Source organism: Macrobrachium rosenbergii, chromosome 1, assembly GCF_040412425.1.
Source record: "Macrobrachium rosenbergii isolate ZJJX-2024 chromosome 1, ASM4041242v1, whole genome shotgun sequence".
Taxonomy (NCBI): domain Eukaryota; kingdom Metazoa; phylum Arthropoda; class Malacostraca; order Decapoda; family Palaemonidae; genus Macrobrachium; species Macrobrachium rosenbergii.
The window spans coordinates 54,359,358-54,366,857 of record NC_089741.1 but is presented as its reverse complement, the minus strand read 5'-3'; the positions used below and the strand labels follow the sequence as shown (position 1 = coordinate 54,366,857).

Below are 7,500 nucleotides of genomic sequence, written 5' to 3'. Positions count from 1 at the left end.
GTGTACGATAACAACTCAAGTTTGTAATGCCAGAACTGATTTTTCTAGAATTACTTCATAATACCGGTCACGTGGCGTCAGAACACGGCTTCGTCGGAATGAAGGGTTCACGTTTAAAAGATTGCGTATCTGTGGCTTATCTAGATTTATTATCTGTATGGCGCCGTTTTAACAAGGCTTCATCTATAAGATCACAGTTCTGTTGTCATCATAAAGAAATTACAGATTATTATTATTATTATTATTATTATTATTATTATTATTATTATTATTATTATTATTATTATTATTATTATTATTCATAAAAATCTCATAATAGCATGAGTTATTATATTTGAAGAAATTCACAGTGGTGTATATGTAAATATATATTAGAAATATATTTCAATATATATTTACATTTACACCACTGTGAATTTCTTCACCACCATTATTATTATTATTATTATTATTATTATTATTATTATTATTATTATTATTATTATTGCAAATCTTCTTCACAATCCCGTGAATATGTTTATAAAATACAAAATCCACATTTATGTAAAGTACTGTATTTACAAATAATAAAATGAATTCCAGGAGCTGAGAGCCTGCTCAGCTCCCCTTCTTCAGCCAGAAATGACAGTCTTGGTTATGAGAACTTAAAAACAAACTTTAAAAGCAAGGGTAAACAAGACGCATTCTTTACAAAAATTATAATTAGGTAATTCCCTCGTTATTATTTGTAAATACAGTACTTTACATAAATGTAGATTTTGTATATTATTATTATTCAGAAGTTAAACCCCGATTCATACAGAACAAGCCCACAGGAGCCAGTGGCTTGAAATTCAAGTTTGCAAAGAATACGGTGTTCATTTGAAACAAAGAAAGATAGAAAAAATCCTTTCTCACTGTGAATGTGGCATTAAAGGTCAGTTTCCGACGGCTGTCTTGGAATTTCCTGTTTAAAAATGGGGTCATCCCAAAACGATCTTTAGTAGGTAGGACCCAATTCTTCAGTCCTGAAAGATACCGAGGGTCTTTTCCTCAACCTTTTTCGTCATCGTGTGGACTGTCGCTTTCGTACTCTCTCTTTGTTTTCATTACACGATTAGCGATTAGCTAACATCTGCTGATCCCTTCGGACCATCATAGACTGGTTGTTTGTCGGGTTGTCTTGCGTCCGTACTCACAAAGCAACGACATTTGAGGCATTGTGGGGAGCTTGTTCTCTGTAAGATTATATCTTTAGCAGCAGATTATGGCAGGGACAGATTTCCTATGAAGCGTAATATTATATCTAGTGCTGACGGCTTCAGACAAAGACAGATTTCTTGTGAAGCCTTATATTATGTCGGGTACTGCAGACGCTTGACAAAAATGACAAAAACAAATTTCTTATGAGGCATTATATTATATGATGCACATTCTGACAAGCATATTGTACACGGAACGTATATCAAACGTTGCAAAATTCTGACAAAGACATTTCTCATGAAGCATAAGATTTTATATACAGCAACAGATTTTGACATGTAGATTTCTTATGGCATGTGAGAATATATCGTGAGCTGAAGATTTTTACAAAGGTACGTCCCTTGGGAAGCATAATACCACATCACACGATAAGGATTTCGGCAAAGAATGATTTATCATTGAACTTACACTTATATCTAAGTTCTGAGGTCTTCTGTAAATCAGTAAATTATCTTATCAGCCAAGCCTAGCTTTAAGCTCGCGCGCATATGCTGGAGTTGAAAATGTCCGTAAATATGTAAATTCCTCAACATAAATGTGGAATTAAACTGCAGATTTTATTTTCTATGGAAATATTGGTTTCCTGTGTAGGAATCGAGATGAAAAAAAGCATCCATCGATTACAGAATTACCAGAACTTTTAATAATCATACAGACCAACATTCCACAACTATTATTATTATTATTATTGAAAAATAATTGCAAACAGCATGAAGAGAAATAGTGACAAGAAAAATCAAACGAAAACACTAATATTTATTATTGTCATATTATTATTGTTATTGAAAAATAATTACAAAAAGCGTCAAGAGAAATAGTGACATGAAAGATCAAACGAAAACGCCAATTTATTATTATTATTATTATTATTTATAAATGAAGAACAACAAACAGCGTCTAAATAAATAATACCATGAAAGATGAAACGAAAACACGCCGAGAGAAAATCCACCTGACTCGTGTCAGACGTATCTGAAACGTATCCAAAGTACCCTCCGCCGAGTCTCAGCTGTTCGTTCCCCATGTGAGAATGAGGTCCTCTTCATCTGGTTGTACCAGCCTGCTTTAAATTAAAGAGATCTCGGGTATACAAAACAAAGCGGACGGCAGTGCAGCTTCATGTCTTTGTGTAGGAAAGTCGGGGCTTACTATGTATTTACGTGTAGGAAAGTCTGGGCTTAGTATGTGTTTACGTGTGTAGGAAAGTCTGGGCTTAGCATGTGTTTACGGATGTAAGAAAATCTAGACATAGTATGTGTTTACGTGTGTAGGAAAGTCGGGGCTTACTATGTATTTACGTGTGTAGGAAAGTCTAGGCTTACTCTGTGTTTATGTGTAGGAAAGTCTAGGCTTGTATGTATTTACGTGTGTAGGAAGGTCTGTGCTTGCTATGCATATACGTGTGCAGGAAAGTCTAGGCTTAGTATGTATTTACATGTGTAGGAAAGTCTAGGCTTAGTATGTATTTATGCGCGTAGGAAAGTCTAGGCTTTGTATGTATTTACGAGCGTAGGAAACTAGGCTTAGTGTTCAATTACGTATGTGTGTATTAACTTTGTTATTTGTCAATTTGTCATTAGATAAATTTATCAACTACAAAATTACAATACTTGCATATTTGCAAAAGATTCAAAATTACAATATTCTCATATTTGACAAAAGATAATGATTTGGTCTTGTTAACAACAGAAGTTCCATACAAAACAACTTTGTAAACTTGGGAAGCACTCCACAAAAAAAAAAAAATATGAAGATAACGTGTAATGACAAAATACACATACGTAAATACATACTAGTTCCAGACCTTTGTGTAGGAAGGTCTGGACCTAGTCTGTATTTATGTGTATTAACTTTGTCATTGTATGTCACATTTATAATTTTTGTGGAGTGCTTCCCAGTTTTACCAAGTTGTTTTGTATGGAACTTTTGTTGTTAATTGGACCAAAAATTCATCTTATGTCAGATATGAAAATATTGTAATTTTGAATCTTTTGTAATTATGGAAGTATTGTAATTTTGTGGTTAATAAATCTGTCTATTCATCTATATACAGTATATACGTAGATAACTACCCGTGAGGTGAAAATTAAAGACCAAGTACCAAGCGCTTTCGCGTATAGCGCACCCCAAAGATGTGTGCGCAATAAATGAAAACGCTTGGCGCCTGGTCTTTAATGTTATCTACGTATAGGGGAACCCATAAAACTGCCAAAATGTAGAAAATAAAGGCTATATTTCAGAGACCGAAGTGTCTCTCTCCTCAGGAGAGAGACATTTCGGTCTCTGAAATATAGCCTTTATTTTCCACATTTTGGCGTTTTTATGGGTTCCCTTATATTTGATGGTATTCTGTTTTAACAAAAAATATTTCACAGCCATATATATATATATATATATATATATATATATATATATATATATATATATATATATATGTATATATATGTATACACACACACATATATATACTGTACATTATGCCACGTGCAGATTTGTGTCTTGATTACAGGAGTGTATGTATATCTAGTAATCAAGACGTTAGATAGGCGTTGTCGCCCCAAATACGCTCGTTCTTACAAGGAAAGTCCGTCTGGATAAACTTGACCCCCCTGGAAAGTAACGCGTGCGGTTTATTCACGAAAAGCTTGTAGATATGCAGTTAATTATAGGTCTTGCTTTCCCTTTCGTGACGTTCAACATCACACCGTTTTTTTGGAAGTTTTGTTTCGTCTGTGACCAATTCATGTAGTGGCCTTCCCAGTCATGTAGTTGAATCGTTGGAAGTTCAGAAGTCCATATTGGGTACAAACGCTTTCTTTTTAAGGAGGTCTCTTGAGTTTATTTCACATTTTGTTGTTTACATTTTTTGGTTGTGTTATTTTTCATTAACTCTGTTATTTTTCATTGACTCTTTATTGTTTATTCTCTTTCCTTTTATCATACTGTGAGATGCAGATGGCTGTATTTATGTATTGACGTATAAACAAATCAAAACCCAATAAATTAGCACATGTTTTCATACTGTTCACCATCGTTATATTGAGAGAGAGAGAGAGAGAGAGAGAGAGAGAGAGAGAGAGAGAGAGAGAGAGAGAGAGAGAGAGTCTTATTCATATCCTTTGCATACCGGAAGCATCCTCGCCCGCATGGATACTGTCATATGATTTATATACCATTTGGGATGATTAACATAATGTTGGTATAACAGGTGTTCGTACGACCCAGTGTCACAATGCGTGAACTCCATATTAATTGCTTTCACAGTGTTGTTTACGAGGGCATATTGAGTTGTAACATAATACTTCACTGAGTGTTAGAGATACAAGCGCAACATACGTATATATATATATATATATATATATATATATATATATATATATATATATATATACTTACATACATACATACATATATATATTTATACTTTTATATACATATATATTTATATAAAGTATAACGTGTGTGAATTTATAATAATAATAATGATGATAGTAATAGTATAATATAATAATTGTATATATATAATATGTATATACATATAAAGCTATATATGTATATATATCTTTTCTAAAACTCTAAAGTGCTGATTTCATTATAATAATAATGATGATAATAGTGAAAATAACGATTATAATTTTCATTATTATTCAAAATGCACGAAAGTTTAAATGGAACGTGCCGAAGTTAGTACGAGGTGCAATTGTGGGGATGAAACTAATCCCTTATTACACTCAGCAGGTCTAGGACACTGGATCTTCCCCCACCCAGATCTTTTCATTGACGTGTTGTTTTAGCCGCGTGCAACCCACTTAATATTCTTGGTAACATTCAAGGTTTTATGAGACCTGTTTCTCCCGAGGAATTGTTTTAATTCCCTCATTCTTTTTCCATGTTTCGAATACTGTTCCTCTGCCTGGTCTTCAACAGCTGACTCGCATCTTACAGTGTTGAACAGAAACTTCGAGTGTTTCGTTTTCTGAAAAGAAAACTATTGTGCCGGCTTTGTCTGTCCGTCCGCACTTTTTTTCTGTCCGACCTCGGATCTTAAAAACTACTGAGGTTAGGGGGCTGCAAATTGGTATGTTGATCATCCACCCTCCAATCATCAAACATACCAAATTGCAGCCCTCTAGCCTCAATAGTTTTTACTGAGTTTAAGGTTAAAGTTAGTCATAAAAGTGCTTTTGGCAACGATATAGGATAGGCCACCTCCGGGCCGCGGTTGAAGTTTCATGGGCCGCGGCTCATGCAGCATTATGTCGAGACCACCGGAAGGTAGATCTGCTTTCGGTGGCGTTGATTATACGCTGTAGCGGCTGTACAGAAAACTCGATTGCGTCGAAGAAAATTCGGCGCATTTTTTACTTGTTTTAACTGTTTACCCATGATTTTGATATTAATTTCTAACAGTGTTAAAACAAGAGCTAAGAGTTCTGTTAAACTCCTTATCCATGATTTTGATGTTTTTGACATCGTCAGGAATTAACTTCTAAAAATAGGCCAAATCAACAAATGAAAATCTCTGCCCGCCAATTGGTTACTATACGAAAGAAATAAGAAACTGATAAAAACAGGACTGTTTTATATGTGAGAAAATTTTCCAGGAAATTCTCTGTCCACCTATTGGTTAGTATACGAAAATGAGAAATTATTAAAAATGAGACAATTTTATTTGTTAGAGAATTTTCCAGGGAATTCTCTGTCCACTTATTGGTTACTACACGAAAGAAAAAGAAATAAGAAATGAATAAAAACGAGACAATTTTATATGTTAGAACATTTTCCAGGAACCAAACAGATGCCAGAGACCCGAGTCTTCTGGACAAAGAAAAATGAAATATTTTTTTCCTCTGAAGAGTTTTCACCATTTATCTCGCAGTTGCAGAAGACTGGAATGAGCCTTTTCCTTTTTCCGCCGTTTCTTCCTTTATTTCGCAATTTCCGAAACCGGCAAGTGGATTTTTCAAAAAAATTTTTTTTTTTTTTTTTTTTTACGAAAATGTCATTTTCCGGAGACTGCATTTTACCTTAGCGAATGACTCTTGTTTCGCAGAATCATGCCATTTTCCAAAGCTATTAGGTTTTGTGGAGAGAGAAAAAAAAAAGAACCAGCTAATGGAGTTTATCGTGCTGTTAGGGACCATCATGAAATATGCAAGTAATCGCGCAAGCATTGTATTGACTGAATTGTTCATTCGGAACAAAGGCAACTGCGTATTTGTTCGTCCAGCAATTTCTGTTTTCTTTTGTTCGCTAGATGGACAAGAAAATAGGCCTATCATTTAGGCCAGTCTTCAGAGGGAAGATTACAATAGGCAGATCTATTTTGGGTGGGCTTTTGTCCTCGGTCCTTTTTTCGCAATTGGGTTGGAATTGCTTTCAAATGATGATGGTCATCCGGTATTGTATTAAATTGTATGTGTGGAGATCGGTGACGCCCTTATAGTGGAAATAAAAGAATATTGTTATATTAATCTTACTTTGTGATGCATTTGAATGGTCCTCCTTCTCACTTTCAGATTGTTTTCACAGTTCTTAATTTTTAGAACAGTAACAGGAATGCAATTCTGTGTATGTATGCATGTATGTATGTTTGTATGTATGTAGGTATGTATGTATGGGTATACATTTTCGAAACACACCCGCTCTTTCTACTTTCTGTTATTAATAACCGAAAATGCAAAGTGAATCAGACAAATAATTAAAAACATTTATAGGCCTATTAACCCCGGTGTATGCCGTTGCACCGAATTTCAAAACCTCGCGCCGACTTATATTTGACCTTCCCAAAGAATACATAGGTCAAACAAAAACAAATCGTCTGTGTTTCCAACTTCCAGCGGAACATGAACAGAACGTAAACAGAACGTGCCCGCGGAAATATTTGCGATAACAAATTTCTCACATCACGGTGCGTCCGAGAAACCTAGAAATTCGTGGGTGGCAGTTTTTTCGGGGGCGCACGAGGCTTCCAGGAACAGAATCATTGGAGGCGAAACGCCCACGAGAGAGCGATGACGTAATTCATTGATCAATACCAGCTGGCAACACTGCCGGACCAGACAGGTTCTCGGGGGTGGCTGGGGGGTGGGGCGGCCGGTGCCCGGTACTGGCAACACTGCTAGTAGTAGTACTGTAAAAGCACTTGTTGCTGGCACACACACACAGACAGTGAGAGAGAGAGAATGCTGTTACATGACTTGTTTCCTCCGGTACGGAGAGCTATCGTTAGAAGCCATGAAGGCATGCCATTTAAAG

At 35.5% G+C, this 7,500-nt stretch overlaps 2 protein-coding genes across 4 annotated transcripts in view; one reads left to right on the top strand and one right to left on the bottom strand.

The window, feature by feature from the left end:
- Positions 1 to 7,500, top strand: part of LOC136837494 (uncharacterized) — a 214,960-nt gene that overhangs the window by 9,907 nt on the left and 197,553 nt on the right. The window lies entirely within an intron of this gene.
- The window catches only part of LOC136837185 (monocarboxylate transporter 9-like), a 43,165-nt gene that overhangs the window by 18,054 nt on the left and 17,611 nt on the right, over positions 1 to 7,500 (bottom strand). The gene's annotated exons all lie outside the window — the stretch shown is intronic.